The sequence below is a fragment of the Nicotiana sylvestris genome, chromosome 1, assembly GCF_000393655.2.
Source record: "Nicotiana sylvestris chromosome 1, ASM39365v2, whole genome shotgun sequence".
In the NCBI taxonomy this organism is placed as follows: domain Eukaryota; kingdom Viridiplantae; phylum Streptophyta; class Magnoliopsida; order Solanales; family Solanaceae; genus Nicotiana; species Nicotiana sylvestris.
This window is the reverse complement of record NC_091057.1, coordinates 101,215,128-101,239,851: the sequence shown is the minus strand read 5'-3', so window position 1 is coordinate 101,239,851 and position 24,724 is coordinate 101,215,128. Positions and strand designations below refer to the sequence as shown.

The following is a 24,724-nucleotide window of genomic DNA, read 5'->3' as shown; positions in this document are numbered from 1 at the left end:
AGACCACCCTCCTCCTCTCACCTTCACCATCGTCGCCACCCAGCCCCTCGACCTCCCGTCCGGAACCAACAAACCACCAGCAACAACCCTACCCAAAGAACCAGTCGCGACCAGCTCCCCCATCGATTCCCTCACGTCGAAACACCATCACCCTACTGTCCAAACCACCATAATCCAGCCCTCGACCACTGCCCTGACGACCACTGTTGTTCGTCGTCCCCATGTCCAGCGACGCCTCCGGCCATTAAACACTGCCCGTTGACCCCACAGTCGTCGACCAAACAGTCCGTCAGTGAGGTCGAGTTGAAGTCGAGTTCCAGTCCAAAGTCCAAAAGTTGAGTCGAGGTCCAGTTCGGCGAGTTTGTTCCGGGGTTTTCGTTGTTGTTCCTTGTTCAGTGAAGTCCCGCTTGAGTCCCGTCGGGGTCGTGCTTTGTCGTTCTGAGGTTGTCGAAGTTCAAAGGTTATTGTTCTTCATCCTTTGTTTAATTTCGTTCATTTCGTATATTATGGTTCAAGGCGAATGAGAATATTGATGAATGTCAACAATGCAATTTTGTTGTTTTGTTAAAAATGTTTATTCTATGTTTAGTTACTGCATGCCCAAAGTAAATGTGAGCATATGAACGAGTTTATTCTATTTTTCATTTTTACCATGGATGTTATTACCTGTTAGAATCGTTTTTTTTTTATTTTTTATTAACCTCGGATGATTTCCTTAGTAGAAAATCGTAGTTGCCTTAAGTCTACCTTCAAATAATAAAAATGAGACGAGCTTCGCCGAATAAAAATGTACAGATTGCGTAGCCCTCTAAATGTATATATTAAATACTTAGATTCCGGGACGGGCCGTTTAGCAAATTTCACGGCCCCACCCAAAATAATAATGCGCTAGTTGCTTTAGGCGCGCCTTTAATAATGTTATCTCCCTAAACTCGGGTGCACATTTATGTGACCCAAATCCAAATCTCAATGAAATCGAAACGTGTCTCTAATCACGGGTACATTGACTGTGACGTGGTTTGAGATGCATTTCCATGACGTTGCAAATTCCTTTAAAATAAGAATGAGATGAGCCTCGCCGAATAAAAACACAAATTGCGGGGCCCTCAGTAAATACTTGTTTAAAATTACTTAGAATTCAGGAGGGTCGTTTAGCGAATTTCACGGCCTCCGCAAAATAATAACGCGATAGTCTCTTTAGGCGCGTGTTTAATAATTTACTTTCTTAAGCTCGGGTGTGCATTTCATGCGACCCAAATCCAAATCTCAAAACATCAAATAAAATGCGTTCCGGATTGTGGGTGCATTTCATGTGACGCAGTCCAAAGACGTGTTTTAAGCGATGTTCACATTCTTGTAAAAACAATAATAATAAAGCGGTTAAAAGTTAAAATTTGCACATAAGTTCATACTTGTATAAAATCAGATAATCAAGCCGAATATAACAATTGAGCGACCGTGCTAGAACCACGGAACTCGGGAATGCCTAACACCTTCTCCCGGGTTAACAGAATTCCTTATCCGGATTTCTGGTACGCAGACTATAATATAGAGTCATTATTTTCCTCGATTCGGGATTAAAATTGGTGACTTGGTACACCCTAAATCTCCCAAGTGGCGACTCTGAAATAATTAAACCAATCCCGTCTCGATTGTCCTTTAATTGGAAAAACCCCCCTGCGCCCCGCGGGTGCAGAAAAAGGAGGTGTGACAACAATGGACCTCAGTTCATCAGGAAAAAGACGGCCGAGTTCTTCGAAAAATGGCGCATCAAGCAGATACACTCCATGCCATATCACCCCGCCAGCAACGGTCAAGCGGAATCCTCCAACAAAACAATATTGAATATACTAAAGAAAAAGCTCAAGGACACCAAAGGGCTATGGGCGAAACTGCTACCAGAGGTATTATGGGCCTACTGCACCACGCCAAAAACTAGCACAAGTAAGATGCCATATTCATTAGTCTATGGGACCGACGCCGTTATACCCGTCGAGGTCGGAGAACCCAGCCTGAGGTACTCTAATGAGAGTGGACTGAACAACAACGAAAATAGAATACAGGACCTGGACGAAGTGGAAGAACGGAGGGATATGGCTCATGTAAGGATGATAGCCCAAAAACAACAAGCAGAAAGGTACTACAACAAGAAGGCCAAAGTACGACCACTCAGAGTCGGATACTACGTCCTCAAGGCCAAAATACAAGCAACCAAAGGCCCAAATGGAGGAAAATTAGGAACCAACTGGGACGGGCCATACAAAATCATAGTAGCAGCAAATAAAGGAGCATTCCAACTAGAAACAATGGAAGGAAAACTACTACAAAACAACTAGAGCGTCGCCCATCTCAAATACTTCCACTTTTGAAAAACAACGCCACCCAAGTTGTACTCTTTTTTCCTCACCCGGGTTTTGCCCCAACCGGGTTTTCTCGGGGAGGTTTCTAACAAGGTGATGAGGGTGACGTCTCAAAGTTTGAAGCATGGTTAATTGCCCGGCTTGCCGATGGCTTCCCCAGGCTGAGCAATGAAGGGACTAGATACAAGGAAACTTCAATGTATGGACAGAATCGACATGTATCTCCAATGTCTAAGGAACTTTTAATATATGAACAAAATCGACATGTATCTCAAATGTACGAACAAAATCAACACATATCTCCAATGTATGAATGAAATCGACACGAATCTCCAACACACAAATCAAATTGACATGTACGATACTCCAGCAAATGAAATAAAACCTCTCCATCGATCTTTCGCAATAAAGATTTCAACACCCATGTGGCTAAGGTCGCTACCAAAGAGAAGAGTTCGATACCATTCAAACTACGACGAGTTAACATTTCGACTTTAAGTCAAAATAACACCCCTACGGCTAAGGCCATCGCCATAGAAAAGAGTTCGATATCATTCGAACTACGACGAGTTAACATTTTGACTTTAAGTCGAAATAACACCCTTACGGTTAAGGACATCGCCATAGAAAAGAGTTTGATAACATTCGAACTACGACGAGTTAACATTTCGACTTTAAGTCAAAATAACACCCCTACGGCTAAGGCCATCACCATAGAAAAGAGTTCGATACCATTCAAATCGCGACGGGTTAACATTTCGACGCCAAGTCGAAATAACACCCGTATGGCTAACGCTATCGCCATAGAAAAGAGTTCGACACCATTCGAACCACGACGGGTTAACATTTTGACGTCAAGTCAAAATAACACCCCTACGGCTAAGGCCGTCGCCAAAGGCAAGAGCTCAACCTTGCTCAAATCATTCAATAGTCGACGACACATAGATTACTTGACACCCGATGTCGTCCGGACTACGATAGTATACCATGTAAGGTTGGGTAGCCTAGGGCACCCCCCCAACAAAAAAACAACACAAACACAAAACATACAACAAGAATAAAATTCAGAGGTACACAATAAACAGTAACAGCTCCATTACAGCTGTTATATTACAAAAGTTTTTTACAAAGGGCTCAAGGATGCCCCCACAAAAATAGCAAAACAAAAATAAATACAACCAAGTCCTACACCATATCACCCCCCAGTGGCATACTCCTCATTGTACCAAGAATTGGAGGCGAGTTTGTACACATCGTCATAATTGACATTGTCTCCGCCAGGCGTGATGGGGTCGTAACCACACGCCTCTCGTGCATCGGGCAATGGCCTTCATCAGGTCCTTGTCCTGCTCCCTCAGCTCTTCAATTTTCTGTGCTAACTGTTTCTCCTTTTGCTTGAGCCCGTCACGGAACAACTGAAAGTCACTGTCCTGAGTGAAGAGATCGGCCAACGCACGATGTTTGGTGCGGTACTCCTTATATTTGGAGGACACCTTCCCAAAAATGACCGTCCTCCGCCTATCCCTACGTTCATGCTCGATCTCTATGAGGAGGGTCTAGTATCCAAAGCAAGTTCAAAACGAAGAATGGGTTAAGAAAATAAAACAAATCCAAAATCGATAATAAAAGAGAGAAACATTTACTCGCAGAGCCATGCCAGAGACGCTCCGTGACAACTCTATATCGCTCAATGTTTTAAGTGTCGCACTCTCGGAAGCAGCGCATAGAGGAGAAAATGACGATGCTGCTTGCTCGCAGTTCGCCAACAAATCATAGTCTACATGGATGACTATGTGTCGATCAGGGCCTTTCGTCCTCACCTCTACATGAGTATGACGCTCCAAATAGGCTCGCACATCTTCTAGGTCGACATCCAAACCTGAACCGTCGTCCCCGACATGCTCAACTCTGCCTCCCCCGACGGCAGATAATGCACCACCCTCGATGGATCGTACAAATCCTCCCTTGATATATTCCTTCGGTCAGGGGAGACCTCCCTGCCAAAATAGCATCCGCCATAAGAACAGCACCTATGCCTGACCTAGGCAAGGACGCTACCCCCGCAACATTAGTTTTGCTCTTTCCAGTACCAGAGGCAACGGCCTTCCCAAGCTCTACCCTCCTCATCTTCCTCGACGGAGATTCATCCCCGTTAGAAGGCTCATCCATGAGGTGACAGATGGGTCGAGAGGAGATCTTTTCCCGTACAACGATGTCACGAGAAGAGTCTCTAGCCGGTACGGATTAAACACGACCTCCTCGAACAGACTCGGCTAGGGGGAACTGCATCCTTGCTGACGCTATCGCCTGGCAAAATATCGAGATTGGAGCCTTCTTCTTAGAAGCCTTGCGACCTATCATCACCAATATGTCGCATCAACAAACGACCGCAAATAGCCAAAGATCAAACTAAAGGGAACACTTACCGGATGGAACCTTCGGCCTGAAGCATTTGAGGAAAGCGGGCCAGTCTTGAGTCTCCGCCACGTAAGGTAGTACACGGGTTACCCAGTCCTCGATACCGGCAATGGGATGAGGAGTACGCCTCACAGCTACACAAGAAAGTCACGAATAAGTATAAAATTGGAAAGAATGAAAGTAAACTACAAGTACCAACATGTACGGTTATGATTCTATCGCTTTGGGAATCCAACGGGGTCCGACACTAGGTGCTCAGTTCTAATGAAGAAGTATTTGTTCCAAAATTTGCGGCTTGCCCGATCGTCCGTCCCGACTACTAGCCCTGGTCCTACGATGCATCAAGTGTATCATAGTACTCCTGTGAAAACTCGGGGAAAGCAAATGTAAAAGGTAATGAAGGCCAACTTCACACCCCGCCAACTCCGCATACTTCGTCAGTACTAGAAAAATGTTATACATATACGGGGATAGCTGTGTCGGGCAGACCTTATAGAACCGACAGAACTCCTCCGCCAACGGAAGAAGAGGGAGGGTGTGGCCAATCACAAAGGGATATACGTAAAATGCACAATATCCCGATCTGTGGACCTCCACGAGGTCCCTCCCAGCCGGAACCATTTCAACATGGGGAGGAATATTGTACAAAGATCGAAAGTCATCTATATGAGCATACTTAGTCTCAGAAACCACCGGAGCGACGGTAGAAGGAGTTTCTTTGTGAAAATCATTCCGGGACATAGGGTTTCTCGGGAGTATCTCCTCCACGGTGGAAAAGTTATCCCCATCCTCCGCTGTCATTTCCTCACCACCAGAAAGAGGTGCCATGGATAACAGGGTGGCGTCAGAAATCTCTTTATGTGACCGATGTGTTCTGGGCATCTTGATGGCAGAAGGTATTTTGATGAGGTTTAAAGCAAAGAACAATGAACAGAAAAGATGAGAGGAGAAACCACGAAAGCAAAGCTGAAGACCCAAGAAGAGATGATCGAAGGAGACATTACATACACAAGAGAAGAAATGGCTAAAAGTTCTTGAGAAAACAAAACATTACCTATTTATAGGGTTGTGTGGCGCTAGAATCGAAACAGAAGGCTTCCCATGGCACCAAAACCAAAGCGACAAGCAATCAGTCTATGTCTCGGGAAGAAGAGCAATGATGACGCACGTGGGAGTGACGTCACTTCCCGATAAGCTACACCATCCAGGATACCGTGGAACGCTCTGCTCTTTCTTTACTGATCAAAACGGTCTAATTCAAACGGCCAAATTCCTCCACATGTATAGGTGATGTCCGCTTATCGAGGACGTACATATCCACGACCTCAACAAGTGAAGGGAATAACTGTAATTTGGCAACTACGACAGTTACCGAATAGGACAAGGAGCAAGGTTATCACGACGCAACGTCTGATGGTCGTCGTGGCGAAGGATGACGACCAAGAACGGTCAGTCGAAATAGGATGTCAATGGCAGTGTAAACTTAGTAGGAGACAGTTTGAAGATATTTTTCGAATATTCTTTATGATTGTACTTTTTAGGGTTTTATGGGGATTGTCCCTTATAAATAGGAAGAGTTGGTAAAAAAGTAGGGGTGAGGAAAAAGAAAAAAAAAACACTTTGTAAAAGATTCATCTGAGAGAAAATACAAGAGAAGCCTTGTTAATTGATTATACAACTAAAACATATATCGTTATTCGATATTGATAAGATCCATAGGTTACACAATCATCTCATACTTGTTTTCTTTCCACACCGGTTGCATACATTTAGATCAATTGTGCATTTGAGTTGTTGCATTGATGAACATTTAATTGATTTCAACATATTAGCTAACGCCATTCATTGACTTATTTCCTTTATCACTTGGTCTAGATTTTATTATTCTTAATTGAGATTCACCCTTCTTCTAACCATAAGATTAGTTTAATCGAAGGGTTTAATATCTTTTGGTCAAACACTTTTATAATAATGTAGATAGATATAGATATAGATATAGATAATACCTCATTTTAAACAAAATATCATGCAAGTAACATATGTTTTCTTCTTCTTCATATTTGAGCGGAGTAATTAACAATTTTGGTGTTTATTAATTATTGATTAGTACTCTCCATCCTAATTTATATTATATGATGACCTAAACAGATACCAGTACTCTGCTAAGAAAGTAAGAATTCGTATTATACAGAGAAAGATATTGAAATGTGATTGCTTTTCCATATGTAAGGACAACAAGACTAATATTCAAGATTACCTTGAAGATTCAGAAATCAATACAAGAAAGGCGCAAAACATTGAACTCAGATTAAAAGTTGCATGTCTTTTTTTTCTTACTTATTATTGGAGTACTACAATTCTTTTTCCTATTTCATCACGTGCACAGTGTTTCAGCCGTCCAAAAGTGACTGGGAACTTAACAAAAATCCAAATTTGTTCACTTTCCGAAACTTAATTAAAGGATGAATTACGTTACCTGTGACATTATAAGGATGTAGTTTTGGATCAAACTTAAAGGGATGAATTGTGATAAAAACACTAGATAGGGAAAAAATGTAAGGTTACATACTACTTTTTTAAATAAAAAAATTAAAATTGTCTTCTAGTTGTACTAGCTGTCGGAGCAGTACACCCTATGAAAGAAAAATTTCAGTTTTGGTTCTCCAATAGGAAAAAAAAAAAGCATTCAAAATGATGTCTACAGCTTACAAGAGGAACATAAAATTAAAGATATAGAAGGAGATGGGAAGGAGCAAATTCGCACCTCCGAATTTATTCAAAATTTAGATTTTTCGATTACATACTATACTTACTACTAAATTATAAGCAGAATGCAGCGAGAAATTAAAATATTACTAGGGAGCTACAAGGAGTCGGTGGTCTTCTAGAGATTAGGGTAACGTTAACCAGACTATTTACTAATTACCGTTCAAACCAAAGTAAAGCTCAGATCCAGTATAGGGAACTGTGAATAATCAAATGCTCCATTTTGTATTGTGCTCCCAAAAATGGCACGCACTTCCCAATGTACATGTACCTACTCAGTTGCTATTAGCTGATATTTTATGCTAAAAGTTTATCCTCTTCTCATTTATTCATTAATAACGTGACAATCTGTCCGTTATTTTCATATAAAACTGATGGTAATAGGGTATCACGGATACACGCCCGATTGTATAATATTATTTTAAGCAATCAGTAATCTGAAAAATAAGATTAAATAATTAACCTTTTACAACAATTAAACTGGTTAGGTCATTACACTATCAATGAATATAAAATAAATCTATATTTTAAATGATTACAGTATACCCTTTGTGTTTCTCTATAAGAACCAGAAATAATCTTCTCGCGCACAAGGGCTAACCCATTGACTGTATAATCTTCTCACTTGTTACCTCTTCAGCTTTTGAGAGAGAGAAAATGACAACACTTAGCAGAGGGTTGGTTATTTTTATGGTAATAGTGGCTGCAATTCAATTTTGCAGCCACCGGCAGGTGACGGCGGACGCGGCCGCTGTTACTGCCACAGGCACTATCTCGCGGGAAGAACCTTGCAGCACAGAAGCAAAAGCCCAAATAGAAGAATGCTTGAACTATGAGACTGGTGACATGGACAAATGCTGTCCTATATTACACAAAGTAATTGATAATAGCTGCCCTTGTTGGGTTCACGCTAAGATAGCTGACAGACAACTTGCCATTCTCTATTTTACTTACTGCGACATTGTTCATCCGTTATGCTCGAGTGCTCATGAAGTAAGCTCTCCTAATTATCTCCTCTCTTCTTTTTCTCTTAATTATCATTATCCGTATTCTCTTTATAGGAGTAGAAGCCGATCCTTAACATCTTTTTGTTTTTCATTTGGATATTGACATATCGATCTATACGTGACAGTCTTACTGTGCGTTGTTGGTTTCAGGCGATATGACAACATATGAGATGGAGGAAGACAAAGGGATAGTACCTGTTCTTTTTTCCAAATTAAAGCTGTGTCTTTGTCGACGTTAAATCTTTAGTTCTCTGTTATGTAAGTTTTTCCATTGTGTTGTCGTGGTACATCGGCGTTGCGTCTATTTCCGTTTCCGTATACAACAGTTTCTAAAATGATAAATTTTCACAAATCAATATTGTTTAGTGGTTATTAGCTAGTCTTAGCTACCATTTATTATATTACTTCTTATAGCAATGTTTTCGGGTTTTTTTAGAGTGTATTGGATGTATTTAAGCTACTGTATTCATGAATACAGTAGCATTTCTCCGCGTGAAACAAAGGATTACAGCTAGATAGATTATTGTGTTCGACTGTATTTACGGCGTGAAACAAATGATTACAGCGAGACAAATTATTGTATTCGACTGTATTCACGATATATATTTGTGAATACAATTACGTAAATAGCGTAATTCATGGTCTATTCAACTGTTTTCAGACGGAAAGTGAATCAATTAATATAATAGATTCCTAATATAACTCAACAAACTCAATTATAACACACAAAATTTGTATTTCCAGTTATAAAAAAAATTCTCAACCGAAAAACACCCCAAAAATATAGCAATCTTCAGAGAAATTATATAATTACATTGTGTAAGCACGTGATTTTTGCCCTATGAAAGAATTACTCCCAAAAAATTCAAAATAAAATGATTTTTTCTTGGTGTGCAATTTTGAGAATTCTGTGACATTTTTGGATAATTATTTGTATTTGTTTGTGCATGTTTATTTGTTAAATTAATAAAAAATTCAAAAAAAATATGTCGCATTTTTGCATTTAGTATTTAATCCTACAATTGTTAGTAATTAAGTTTATTTTACAAAAATTAAAAATTACAAAAATAGGCATCTTGTGCATTTTTAGCATTTAATGTTCAAATATACAATTTTATGCTTAATTATGCGTTAATTGTTATTGGGAGTTAATTTGCGCTTTTATAACTTAATTTAGTCTTAATAATAATTTAAGGAGTTTTAGAATTTAGTTTTAGAAAAATAAAAGAAGAAAAAAGAGCAAAAATATAAAGAAAGTCGGAATTGGACCTCTTCTTCAATTTCAAGCCACGAGCCCAAAGAATGCCCAATCTTCCCAAACGACCCAGTCCATTTCAAACTGGGTCGACCCAGTCCATAACCCAAAGAGACCCAAACCCCCTTTTCTTTCATTTTTCATAAAACAAAACAAAACACACAAAAAAAAAAAACCCCAAGAAAACCCTAAAACTAAACTATCCGCCCCCCCCCCCCCCTCATTTCCTTTCTTCTTCTCTAAGCTCCAAAGCTCCCCCAACAATGGCTGCCCTTCCATGGTTGTTGCGTTGCTTCTTCTTCTTTGTCTAGCAGCCATGAACGACCTCGACAAACAACCACCCATCGCTGCGTCTTCTTCTTCCTCGACCCACCTCAAACGACCTCCGAACTCCCCAAACCAGCAGCCCCATAACCAACAGCCCTCGTCGTCGTCGTCAACTGCATCTCCTCCTCCCGACGCAGCTGCTCCTTCTGCTACGTCTAGCCATGGATGAGCTTCATCAAGCTCGAATTCGAGTTCCCATGGCTGCCCGCATCGCCACTGCTGCTGCTGCCTACTGCTGCGCCGCTGCTGCTGCTGCTGTTCCACCGCTGCTGCTACTGCCTACTGCTGCGCCGCTGCTGCTGCTCGACGATCTTCGTTGCTGCTGCTCGACGTTGTTGCTGCTCCATCAAGTTTAATCCGTCGAGGTCGTTGTGTGATGTTTTGAGTTCGTCAAGTTTAAAAGGAAGGTGAGTTTATCGTTGAAGGCAAGATCCGTTAGGGCGTTGGTAGTCTTGGTACGATAATCGTTTTCGGACAGATTTGTTTTCATTCAAGATCATCGTCGTTTCGATCCGGTTAGTGGATTTGAGTCTCATTTATTGTCCGTAATTTGTTTGATATTTTTCAGATCTAAAATCATTAAATGTTTGATTCTTGTTCTTGATTTTTATTTAGTTGTTTTATTTTTCTTGTTTATTTTTAGGTAGAAATTGTTAGTAATTATAATGTTTTTAGTTTTAAGTTGAAGTTCAATGAATTTTGTCTTTAGTTTGTTTTATTAATTTAAAAGAATTTAATGTTAATATAAAAGAATGTTAGTTTAAATCGTTTGAATCCGTTGTTTGTTGTAGATTAAATTCGTGTTCATTTTGTTTAAAGTTCGTTTTAATTCAGTAATTTAATGTGAAGTTATGTTTTGGTTTTTAATTTTTTTTTAATCATGTATCTTTGTTATAATTTTGTTGGATTTAATTTAAAAAGATTAATTGATTATTTGAAGATTAGTGATTTGAATATGTTTATTTGTTTTGTTTAAGTTTAATTCGAAGTTTGAATAAAGCTTGTTTGTTATTGTTGTTGAATCTTTTCATTTATGTTCATACTTTGTTTGATTGATCTTGAATCCGAAATTAGTATAGTTTGATCTTCTTGTTTGTTGATTATCATTTTTGATTATTTCTTCAGTTTGCTTCATGATTTTGTTTAGTTTTAATATAGGAATTGTTGGTTGTAAAGTTGTTAGATTTTAAGTTCAAATGATTATTGAATTTAGAAATCTGAATATATTTGTTTGTTGTTGTTGTTGTTGAATCTGAAAGTAGGTTTGTTTGTTGTTAAAGATGTTGTTCAATCAAGATAATTTTAGTTGTTTCTTTGTTGTTCATCATTTAGTTTGAACTTGTTGTTGAACATTGTTAGAAATTGATCATATTGGCTATATTTTGTTTAAGATTGATTAGGTGAATTGGTTATAGCTGATGGGGGTAGTTTGGTAATTTGCAGTACGTTCAGGGTTAAAATGGTAATTGCAATAAGGTCGGAGGGGTAGTTTGGGAATTGAACATTTTGAATAATTCTTTATGTTAAGCATGGGGGACAAAATGTAATGGGGTGTGGGTGATATAATTGTTTAATATAAATGGGGGACAAGACATAATGTAGTGGAGGGGAATATGGTAATTGTTTATGTTAGGCATGAGGGACAAAATGTAATGGGTTGGATTGATATATTTGTTTAATGTAGTGGGGGATGAGTGGGAAGATAGTGGGCTTGGTAGGAGAAAGTGATGGTTTTATTAATGGATTAAAGGGTTTGGGATGAGATATAAATGGGGAACTTGGTCAGATTTTGAAGGAGAGAAGAAAATTTTAAGAGAGAGGAAATTCCGAAAAATACTAAGACTTTAGAAAATAAAAAGAAAAACATTCTGGAAATTCAAAAGAAGAATAGTATACACATGATATACAATCCAAATATTCTGATATACGGATTCAGAAATTAAGGGTTAAACACTAACTAGTCTTTCAAAATCTGAAAAGATTCCCTTTGCTTCTGTCCGTTGATTGTTGTTGGTGTTTCTGGATTTTTGTCTTGATTTTAAAATCTGCCACTAAGTTTCTCGTTGCTGGTTGTTACTGGTTGTTGGGGTTGCTGTTGTTGTATGCTACTGAGTTTTTGATGATCTCACTTTTCTTTTGCTTCCAATATCAGGTACACAACTGACACGCTGATTATTGTAAACTGAAACAGGAAGCATGAATACGAAAAATGAAGAATTGAAGTTCTAAATTTATTTTAAATTATATTCTGAATTTTATTTGTATATATAAATTATTTAGCTTACAAAAATCAGAATCATGTAGCTATTTAATATATATATATATATATATATATATATATATATAGTGGAACATCTGACGATAGCTTAACGGATGAACTATCTATATATATTGCCTAAAAATAAATAAATGGTGTAGTAACTCCGTCTAAGTTAAAAATCAAACGAATAGACCATTTCGGAACTTGTAAGAATATTGTTTAGTTAAATAATATTGGTTAATTCCAGCATGTAATTGGTTTAGGATTAAAATTAGATTGCTAAGTTTTTTTTTATTTGACAAACTGAGAACATGCCTAGTATAATGTAACTAGTTAGTAATACGTGAATAAGACGGCCCAGGTTTAGTTTTATGCCATACACGTTGGGCATGGGCCCGCATTGGCAACGGACCGCCCTGCTTACATCATTTTCAGAATTTATGAATCATATCCGAAACTCAACTATAACAACTCAAGCATGTAAATAAATTAAGACCTTTTCTCTTTCATTTTGTAGAGACAATTTTAATAGAAAAATTTAGGCACTTTAGGATTATCCTGTTAAAATAAATGAGATGAGCCTCGCCCAATAAAATGCACAAATTGTGGGACCCTCGATAAATGTTTAATTAAAATTACTTAGACTTCGGGATGAGCCGTTTTGCAAAATTCCACGGCCTTACCCAGAAATAATAATACGATAATTGCTTCAGGTGCGCATTTTAATAATCTTACCTTCTTAAATTCGGGTGCGCATTTATGTGACCCAAATCCAAATCTCAACGGAGTCGGAATGTATTAACAACCACGGGCGCATTGATTGTGACGTGGTTCGAAATGCATTTTCACGACGTTGTAATTCCATAAAAAATAAATAATAATAAAAGCGATTTAAATCTAATAAAAGCACACAAGTTATAACATGTATTTAAAATCAGATATTTAGCCATTATAACAATTTAAGCGACCGTGCTAGAACCACGGGATCCGGGGGTGCCTAACACCTTCCCTCGGGTCAACAGAATTCCTTACTTAGAATTTCTGGTTCGCAGACTTCATTTGGAAAGTCGAACATTTTCCTCGAATTGGATTCAAGATAAACCGGTGACTTGGGACACCAAAAGCCAAACCTTTCCCAAGTGGCGACTCTGAATTAAATAAATAATCACATTTCGAATATTGTCACTTAAATTGAAAAAAACTCTCTCACGCATTCAACCCTTCGGGGCGGGCACGCAAAAAGGAGGTGTGACAGCTCGGGCGACTCTACTGGAGAACGAACCCAGAACCACTGGTTCTGGGTTCAAGAATTCGAGCTTAGAATAATTGTTATATTTGGCTTTATTAGCTGATCTTTATTACATGTTTTGGCATAACGTGCTAAATATTGTCTTTTACCGCTTTGATATTATCTGAACTGTATATAAACTGTGCCGAAACCCTTCTCTTCTTACCTCCGGGGAGAAGCTCGCTGGTCGAGACTCCCATTCTGTTAGTGTCAATACCTGAAATAAGAAAGAGGCCGGACAAGTTACAAAGCCGGAAGATCTCGCGGGTCCCCGGTACGTAGCCCCCTCCTCGACTCGAGTTGTCCGCTCGGGTACACAGTCTAGAACATATACCCAGGTTATAACCTAGTATAACGAAAACTCATGCCGGATCCCTAGTAGGAACGCTTATTTGCATCATGTTGCATTTGACGTAGGGGACTCAACACAGGGGTTGGGTCCGTCTAGGACAGGCAACCTGAAATGAAAAGACCATCCTGCTGCATCCCGTTTGTTGGCGCATTTATTTGCTTCAGATCTGCGTGCTGACCGGTTTCTAAAAAAAATTCAAAAAAGGAAAAGAGAAAAATAGCAGCGTAGGGAGATAATTACTTATTTTGGAAAAGATAAAACCAATGTCCAAGTAGTGTCAAAACCTCACCGGAATTTTCTAAAAAAAAAAAGAAAACAAAATGAAAACGAAATTTGTCTTTTAGTTTGATTTATATATAAAAAAAACATATAAAAAAAATTCCTTTTAATCACTTTCAAAATCCAAAAACGGGTATCTATTTAAAAGTAAAAAAAGGGGAAAAAAATTCAAAACTCAAAAAAAAAATATATTGTTCCATTTATAGTATCTCTTTAAAAGATTTTCGAAATTTCAAAAAAAAAGGTGAAAAGAAGTTTAAAATTCATAAATATTTCCTTTAAAAAAAAAATATAAAAAAAAATCCAGAAAAATACTTTTTCTCCTTTCCTTTGAAAGATTGTAGTCAGAAGGGGTTTAATTTATTTTTACTCTACGCCTGATCGGCCCGAACTACGCCGGTTTGATTTTCGCAGGGTGCGAGATACGTAGGCAACCCTCATCGGGTCCAACCTCCTCTTTTCAAAATAGCCAAAATGTTAGAATTTTAATTTCGTCATGAATGAGTCGGGTGATGCCGTTTCCTCAAGGATAGCCGAATGTTCCCCAAAGGGACGCCGGAAGGCTGACTTTGCACAAACGGCCATTATTGGTCATTTTTTTTGACCAAATTGCCCAACGGCCTTAGAATCCTCGTCCCTGAGGCTCTGTGAGGCCATGTTCCCCATGTTGTTCTCATTACTACTAAAGAGTCATAAATAAATCAAGTGATTGTTTTGTCAAAAATAGCCAAATGTTCCCGCAAGGGACGGCGGAAGGTTGATTTTGCATAAAACGGCCACTTTCGGTCGTCTTTTAGAGTTTTTGATCGGTTGACCCTCACAGCCTTAAGATCTTCATCCCCAAAGTGCTGAAAGGGCGTGTTCGAAAATCTGATCTTCTTTTTTAGAAAGAATATAGTCAAAATATTTTTGAGTCAAGTCATTTTTGCTTAAAGTCACCTTAATAAATGTGCAGGATGAGCACAATGCAAAATGAGCACTTTTCGATAATGACTAAAATCCCTGTCAAGTTACGGCTATGGTGGAATGATGTAGGTGCTGAAGGACAAGATGAGGTCAAGAAATATCTGAAAGGTCTCACGGGTTTACTGGAAATCCAGCCTCGGGGAGATATCATAAGAGCTTTGGTCACTTACTGGGACCCAGCGCACAATGTTTTCCACTTCTCCGATTTTGAACTCACCCCAACTCTGGAGGAAATGGCTGGGTACATCGGAAATGCTGAACTTCCATTAAGGCAAAGATACCTGGTCACCCCAAGAGCTGTCACGGTGCATCGATTTCTAAACTTACTAAAAATACCCAGGACGGTCCACAACCCAGATTTGGCCGCAGGTTTTTGTAATCCATGCTTCATATACGACAGGTATGGTAATGTAGGAGGATTCAACAATTCGACTAACAAGCTATGCAGCAAAGGTAGTCGTCAGAAGTGGGATAAGCACAAACGGGTGGCTTTCATGATAACATTTTTGGTCCTTCTAGTATTTCCGAGGAAAGATGGGAATATTGATCTGAAAATATCCGGGGTCGTCAGTACTTTACTCACTCAAAATGACAGTACTCTCGCATCTATGGTGGTATCCGATATCTTTCGAGCTCTCACAGCCTGCAAAGCCTGGGGGAATTTCTTCGAAGGTTATAACTTGCTGCTACAAATATGGATGACTGAACATCTCTGCCATCGTTCCGAACTTTTGAGCCATGGTTCCTCGGAGAAGACTTGCATAGAAGAGTTTTACACGAGAACCAAAGAGATCAGTCTACCCAAAGGAGTTATGGCATGGACTTCATTCTTTCAAGCTCTTACTACCAGCCAAATACAGTGGACACTGGGATGGTTGCCTGTTGATGAGGTCATGTATATGCCAGCAACTAGAACTCATTTCCTACTGATGGGACTTAAGAGCATTCAACCTTACGCGCCCTGCCGAGTCTTGAGATAACTCGGAAGATACCAGATAGTACCACACGAGGAAGATCTTAGTGCTCAAACAATTGAGATAAGCCCCGACGGACAATTTCCTGAAGCAAAAATCCGCCAGATCTGGAATGAATGTCAATATTTGAAAGCAGATACTTGTGTGCAGGATCGGGCCAAAAGTGAAATGGTGCCAGGTTACCTTGCATGGTACAGAAGAGAACTCGAACACGAAAGGCCGGCTAAAAGACCCCACATCCTGAATTTCGCTGAGTCATCGCAAAAGCAGTAGGATTGGTTGGCAAAAGAAAGAGGCTATCGTACCGAAATCAGCAAGTTGAAGCAATAAGTGGAAGGTCTGAAATATGAGCACAACGTACAAGTTGCTACCGATCTGGGAGAAAAGAACAGGTTGGCTCAGGAAAACGAGATACTCAGGGCCCGGATCAAACAGATAAGGATAGATGCTGATAACCAACAAAGGAGCCGGTCGGATGAACGATTGATAAAAGCTTTAAGGACGGAAATTGGGGAGTGCCGGAGTGAGTTAGAAAATACCGTAGCAGGGCTCGAGGCACACTGGGCAAGAAGGACAGAAAAACATAATCGGCACCTACAACAGTTGGAAAGGGATTACGAGCGAACCATTGCCAATCTGAAGGAAAAGGTAGACAGAGCGTTTTAGCAAACCCAAACCCTAGGAGTTGAAAATAGACATTGCCGCAAGCTTTTAGCCCAGATGGAAGTAGAAATTCAGCAGTGGCAAAATCAATGCCTCCAGGATTCTCGGGTTATGACAGCCCGTAATGATCAAATAGAGCACTTACTCAAAGAAAAGAGGCAAACCAGGGATAAGATTAGGACCATTGCCCATGCCATCATCAGAAGATGTCTACGGTGTGAAAATATGACCACCATTACCGTTCTCTCGGCAGTGATGGTTTATGTCAAGCAAACCATGCATGTGCTAGAACAACTTGAAAGGGACCTCACACCAAAGACCGCGGCAAGGCCGAACGATGCCCCGCGGGCGCTAATTCGCGAAACCTTAATGTATTCATAGGTCGAGTCTGTCCGTCTTTTGCATCGAGGTGTATTAGTCTATTGAGTCTGTACCTTTTTCAAGGCTTGTTATTTTCCTTTTTCAAGAATGTTAGTTTGTAAAAGATTGTTCAGTAATAAAATGTGTGTTTCTTTTACACTCCTTTGTTTTCGAACTACGTAATGATCTGATTCACGCAGCATCGTGATACGTAGGCAATCCTCATCGGATCTGGTCACATTTTTAACTGCAAATAATAATAATAATAATAATAATAATAATAAACCAAGAAAGAAAAATGGTGATAAATAAAAGAAAAGCCTAAAGAGAAGCCGGAATGACGCATGTCTTTGTTGCAAGCATGTAGAAACTCACCTAACTGTATAGGTGCATCACACCCCAATGTGAGATTACCTGTCTGTTATTTGTTTCAAACTAACCGTTTGTTTGCTGATAAGTTCAGGTTCCTAGAAAAGTGGTTTGGTTTTTTGGTAATCTGGCTTCACATTCATACTTCACGAGATCAAAAGGAAGCGTTCAGCCACCCGTCGCTAAATCAAGAGGAAGTGTTCATACATACTTCACAAGGTCGAAAGGAAGTGTTGAAATGTCTTCAGAAGTTCCTCTGCCAACGATTCCTATTTCGAAAGAAAGTTCAATCTCAGCCATCCCAACTTCTGAGTCAGCAACGGACGTAGAAAATAGAATTTTACGTCTTCGCATGATGGAAATGTGGGACGCCTGGGCCAATGGAAAAGAGCCACCAAGTGTGATCCCTGGATTCCCTGAGCTTTTTCCTAGGGCAAGTGGGACCTCCAACATCCCCATAAGTTATCCAAATACCCCACTGGGATTTCCTACCATCTCAACCTACTTTACTGGAACACCTTCTGAGTCTCGCCCCCAGGTGTTAGCTTCCGGTGAGGCTTCAAACATATTCGCTGCTCCGCCTTGTTCAGCCATGGCACAACCTGTTTTACCCAGGCCTAACTTTGATTCATCATCCTTCACATTTCAAGTGCCCCCTCTTCCATTGGAACCTAGCCAGTTCACTACCAACGCTTACCCTCAGCCGTCACGTTACAAGTTTATCGCAGGGCAGGAGAAAGCCGAAAAAACACCTGAACAAGAGGAAATGACCAGAAAAATGCGAAGCATGGAGCAAACTCTCAAAAATATACAGGGTCTGAGCGGGCAAAAGAGCGTATCTTATGCTGACCTGTGCATGTTCCCGCACGTACATCTGCCCTTGGGTTTCAAAACCCCAAAGTTTGAGAATTATGACGGGCATGGGGACCCCATAGCCCACCTCAAAAGGTACTACAACCAGTTGCGGGGAGCGGGCGGAAAAGAAGAACTTCTTATGGCTTACTTTGGAGAAACTTTGATCGACATTGCTTCTGAATGGTATACGGATCAGGAAGTATCTCGTTGGCACATTTGGGACAACTTGGCTAGGGATTTTGTCAGGCAGTTTCAATATAACATCGACATTGCCCCCGACAGGAATTCATTATCGAATCTAAAGAAGAAGCCTTCGGAGAGCTTCCGAGAATATGCTGTCAAATGGCGCGAACAAGCGGCCAGAGTCAAACCTCTGATGGATGAAACAGAAATGGTCAGTGTTTTCCTTCAAGCCCAAGAGGCTGATTATTATCAAAACATGATGTCTGTATTGGGAAAGCCGTTTGCTGAAGCCATTAAAATCGGTGAAATGGTGGAGAATGGGTTAAAAACAGGGCGAATCTTGAGCCAGTCTGCTATAAGAGCCACCTCCCAAGCAATCCAAGGCAGGTCTGGAGGAGGAGCAAACCGAAAGAAGAAGGAAGAAGCAACAATGGCAACTTAGAGTGTAAGAAAACCCCATCCATCCAGATTTTATTTCTCTGAAAGAGCCCCGCAACACTACTACCCCCATCAAGATGCGGCCTATGCTATGAACCTTCAGCCCTACACAGTAATGAATGCACAACCATATATTAGGCCACAACAACAATTTCACCAAAAGCGAGCTCAATTTCCAAGAAATCAACCTCCCCACCAAGCTCAGTATAATCCCCGACCTCCATAAAATAATCTCCCCTACAACGCCCGCACTCGAGAGCCGCCCAGGAAAACGGACTTCACACCTATTGGTGAGTCATATTCCAACCTTTTCCCTAAATTGGTCCAAATGGGTTTGTTATAACCCGTACCCCCAAATAGGCAAAACCCAGAGTCACCCTCTTACCAACCTGGTGCCCGATGTGCCTATCATTCTGGAGTGGAAAGGCATGGCACTGAGAGCTGTTGGACTTTGAAAAGGGTTGTTGAAAACCTCATAGAACAAAAGCGGATAGTGTTAAAGGACGAAGACATTCCTAATGTGACCAACAACCCGTTACCGGCTCACAACAATGGACCGATTATTGGGATGATCTGCGAAGATAAAGAGTTTGATCCTGTCTTGAAAGCCATCATTGCAATCGCCGACATTGAGAAAAAGCCCAAGATGTATGCAAAGCAAGAAAAGCGGGACAAGAAGAGTAAAACCCCCTCTCAAAACACAGAAAACAGTGGAAACTAAACAAAGGATGCCGTCCTTTATGTCCCCCGAGGTTCGAAGAAAGGACAAGTGACATTGAGCCCTCCAAGAAGGTTTGAACTGAACAAAGGATCTAAAATGTATGTGCCCAAAGGGACTTATGCGGAACGGGGGCCAATAATTTCACCAAGGCTGAATGAGCCCTTGATTATTGGACGCGCGCCGCAGAGGCCCATGACAGATCCTACTACCGTCCCGTGGAATTATAACAAGGCGGTAGTAACCTACAAAGGAAAAGAAATCCTGGGAGAAGTAAATGAAACTAACCCAAATGAGAAATACCTCAACCTGGAGAAGTTGAATGATTCTACAAAGAAGCGTTTCCCACTCAAGAAACCAGTTAGCACCGAGGAAGCGGAAGGGTTTTTCAAGAAAATGAAAACTGCGGACTACGAGATAATTGACCAACTCCGAAAGTCTCCCGCTCAGGTCTCGTTGTTGTCTCTATTAATAAATTCAACTGAGCATCAGAAAGTGTTGATCAAGACCCTCAACGAAGCTTACGTCCCAATTGAAACTACCGTGGAACAGCTAGAGAGGATGGCAGAAACATTCTTCATGATCAATCAGATTTCCTTCAGCAAAAATGATCTGCCCCTGGAAGGGGCCGCTCACAACAAGGCCCTCTACCTAACAGTTAAATGTGAAGGGTACTATGTGAAGAGGGTCATGCTGGATGGCGTGTCCGGAGTAGATATCTGTCCCCTTTCGACTCTACAAAGAATGGAGATCGAGACAGGGAGAATCAGGCCTAACAGCGTATGTGTTCGTGCCTTTGACGACATCAAAAGGGACACCCTAGGTGAGATCGATTTGATTTTGACTGTTGGACCTGTGGATTTTGAGGTGACCTTTCAGGTCCTAGATATGGATACTTCTTACAATTTCCTTCTAGGAAGGCCTTGGATTCATGCGACGGAAGCCATACCTTCTACTCTCCACCAGATGGTAAAATTTGTATATGAAAATCAAGAGATTATAGTCCACGGAGAGGATGAGCATTCAATTTATCGAGACCCGTCGGTTCCATGCCTCGAAGCTAAGGAGGGTAGTGAACACATAGTCTATCAAGTTTTTGAGGTTGTGGTCGCAGACCAATGCGAAGAAGGAAGCCCTTACCCTCAACCTTTTCTCTCAAAAGCGTCAGTTATGGTTACCAAGGAAATGATCAGGCATGGTTATAAATCGGAGAAGGGACTCGGGGCATCATTGCAAGGTATCACCGAACCTATCACCTTACCTGCCGCCGAAAAGTTCTTCGGTGTTGGTTTTTATGCCGAAGAAGCTGACGTAATGTGGGCAAACCAACGGAAGAGCAATGGTTGGGTTTTATCTCAGTCAATTTTGCATCTTTACAGAACATTCGTCAGACCCAAGTACATTGAAGAAAGAGAGGATGAGACCTTCACGACCGAGGAAATTGAAGAAATCTGTGGGGTTATGAGGCAAATGTTGTATGAAACTCATATGGTTCAGCCGGGAGAAGGCTCGAGCACCGCTGAGGTGCTTTACATGGGGCCTGGTGCCAAATTGCAAAACTGGAAGGCTACTCCGTTTCTGATCAAGCGGGAATCCTGGTAGACCAGTTTTGCCACCTTTTCTGCATCACGAGTTATTTTGGGGTGTAACTCGAATGATTTCCTTTTAGTTTCCTGTCCTTAAATTCTGATGTAAACCCTATTATCTTCAAAATTCAATGAAATGAAATTAATATTTCATCTTTCATCTTATTTATTCTCTCTGATTTTTTTATTTTTTTTGTTTTATTTCTTTCAGTTCTAATAATGCGGTTTTAAATAACATGACATGCTTGCGGACTTCATGCCCGGATCCAAACATGCAGTCTAGCTGCGAAATAATGAACCAAGAAATGGAATACGATGAAGAAGAGGCTTTTAAGGAAATAAATCGAGAATTGGAACACTTTGAGAACAAACCTAAGCCGAATCTGAATGACACCGAACCGGTTAATTTGGGAACTCCTGAGGAAGTCCGAGAGACCAAAATAAGCATTCACACGGACGAGAGAATGCGAGACGCGATAGTTCAACTCCTTTTTGAATTTAAATATGTGTTTGCTTGGTCATACGATGACATGCCAGGATTAGGCGTTGATCTAGTGGTGCATAAATTGCCAATTCACCCTGATTATCCTCCAGTTCAACAAAAGCAAAGAAAGTTCAAAACTGATGTCAGTGACAAGATTAAAGAAGAAATCACCAAGCAGCTGAAAACGAGAGTAATTCGGGTAGTCCAGTACACCACGTGGTTGGTGAATGTAGTTCCAGTGCCGAAAAAAGATGGGAAGACTCGGGTATGTGTGGATTATCGAGATTTGAACAGAGCGAGTCCCAAAGACAATTTCCCATTGCCCCACATCCACATCCTTGTTGATAATTGTGCCAAACATGAGATCCAGTCTTTCATAGATTGTTACGCTGGATATCATCAGGTGTTGATGGATGAAGAAGACGCCGAGAAGACTGCCTTCACTACACCATGGGGCACTTACTATTACCGGGTTATGCCATTCGGTCTGAAGAATGCTGGGGCAACTTACATGAGAGCCATGACTGCCATTTTTCATGACATGATGCATCAAAAAATAGAGGTGTATGTGGACGACGTGATAGTCAAGTCCAGGACTCGGGACAATCATATCCAAGACTTGAGGAAATTCTTCGAGAGACTGAGAAAGTACGACTTGAAGCTGAAACCGGCCAAATGCGCCTTCGGAGTCACATCAGGCAATCTTTTGGGTTTCATAGTAAGCAAGAGAGGTATAGAGTTAGATCCAACAAAGATAAAATCTATCAGAGATCTACCTCCCCCAAGAACGAAGAAAGACGTATGAGTCTATTGGGCAGGTTAAACTATATCAGTCGATTCATTGCCAAGCTAACTAGCACGTGTGAACCCATATTTAAGCTATTAAAGAAGGATGCAGCGCTCAAATGGACGTCTGAGTGTCAAGAAGCCTTTGACAAGATCAAAGAATATCTTTTAAATCCCCCAGTTTTGGTCCCGCCAGAGCCAGAGAGACCCCTGTTCTTGTCTCTGACAGTCTTGGAAAATTCTTTCGGTTGCGTCCTCGGGCAACATGACATAACCGGAAAGAAGGAGCAGGCGATCTACTACTTGAGCAAGAAATTCACCGGCTGCGAGGCCAAGTACACTCTGCTGGAAAGAACGTGTTGTGCTTTGACGTGGGTTGCTCAAAAATTGAGACATTATCTCCAAGCTCACACTACTTACCTCATAAGCAGGCTGGATCCTTTGAAGTATATATTTCAGAAACCAATGCCTACTGGAAGACTGGCCAAGTGGCAAATCTTGCTTACTGAATTTGACATAGTCTATGTCACCCGCACGGCAATGAAAGCCCAGGCATTAGCAGATCATTTGGCCGAAAATTCGGTTGACGAGGAATACCAGCCATTGAGTACTTATTTTCCAGATGAAGAAATAAATACCATAGAAGTGGTCTCGGAAAACACTCACATTTGGAAGATGTTCTTTGATGGGGTCGTAAACGCCAAAGGTGTGGGAATAGGGGCAATCTTAATCTCACCTACTGGTCAACATTATCCGGCTACAACTAGACTTCGTTTCTTTTGCACGAACAATACAGATGAATATGAAGCCTGCATCATGGGCATGAATATGGCTATCGATCAAGATGTTGGGGATTTGTTGATTATGGGGGATTCTGATTTGATTATCCGGCAAGCCCAGGGTGAATGGGAAACTCGAGATGTCAAGCTTATTCCTTACCGGCAGCACGTAAAGGATCTCAGTAAGCGGTTCAGATCAGTAGAGTTCAGGTATATCCCGCGATGTCACAATGAATTAGCCGATGCACTTGCCACTTTAGCTTCAATGTTACCTTATCCAGGCAACGCCCACATCGATCCCTTGGAAATCCAAATCAGGGAAAGGCATGGTTACTGCAATGCCATCGAAGAAGGACCAAGTATCCAGCCATGGTACCAGGATGTTAAGAGGTTCTTGAAAACACAAGAATACCCCGAACATGCTACTGGAGATCAGAAGAGAACTATTAGGCGGCAGGAAAGTGGATTCTTTTTGAGCGGTGAGATATTGTATAAAAGAACCCCTGATCTCAACTTATTAAGATGTGTTGACACCGAGGAAGCAGGCAGAATCATGCATGAAGTACACGGAGGAGTGTGTGGACCTCATATGAACGGGTATGTTTTGGCAAAGAAAATCCTTCGGGCCGGGTATTACTGGATGACCATGGAAAAGGACTGTTTCAGCTTCGTTCGAAAGTGTCATCAGTGTCAGGTGCATGGAGATCAAATTCACGCACCTCCCACAGAACTGCATCCCATGTCTGCACCTTGGCCATTTGTTGCCTGGGGTATGGATGTCATTGGTCCGATTGATCCCAAAGCTTCAAATGGGCACAGATTCATATTGGTCGCTATCGACTACTTCACAAAATGGGTCGAGGCTGTCACTCTCAAATCAGTCATTAAGAAAGCCGTGGTGGATTTCATACATTCAAATCTTATCTGTCGTTTCGGTATTCCTACAACTATAATCACAGATAATGCAGCAAACCTGAATAGTCATTTGATGGAGGATGTGTGCGAACAATTCAAAATAATGCATAGGAATTCCACTCCTTATCGGCCCAAGGCCAACAGCGCTAATAAAGCGGCGAACAAAAACATCAAGAAGATTTTGAGGAAGACAACCCCAGAGTTCCAGACAATGGCATGAGCAGTTACCTTTCGCCCTGCTGGGATATCGTACTACAGTACGCACATCAGTAGGGGCAACCCCATACTTGTTAGTTTACGGGACCGAGGCTGTAATACCGGCAGAGGTAGAAATCC

The 24,724-nt window shown here is 40.9% G+C and overlaps 1 long non-coding RNA gene across 1 annotated transcript; it reads left to right on the top strand.

Moving 5' to 3' along the window:
- The first annotated feature begins 8,111 nt into the window (after positions 1-8,111).
- Positions 8,112-8,986, top strand: LOC104222643 (uncharacterized). The gene is made up of 2 exons (XR_011402740.1): positions 8,112-8,537; positions 8,702-8,986. It is a non-coding gene; the product is annotated as an uncharacterized lncRNA (long non-coding RNA).
- Positions 8,987-24,724: the final 15,738 nt, after the last annotated feature.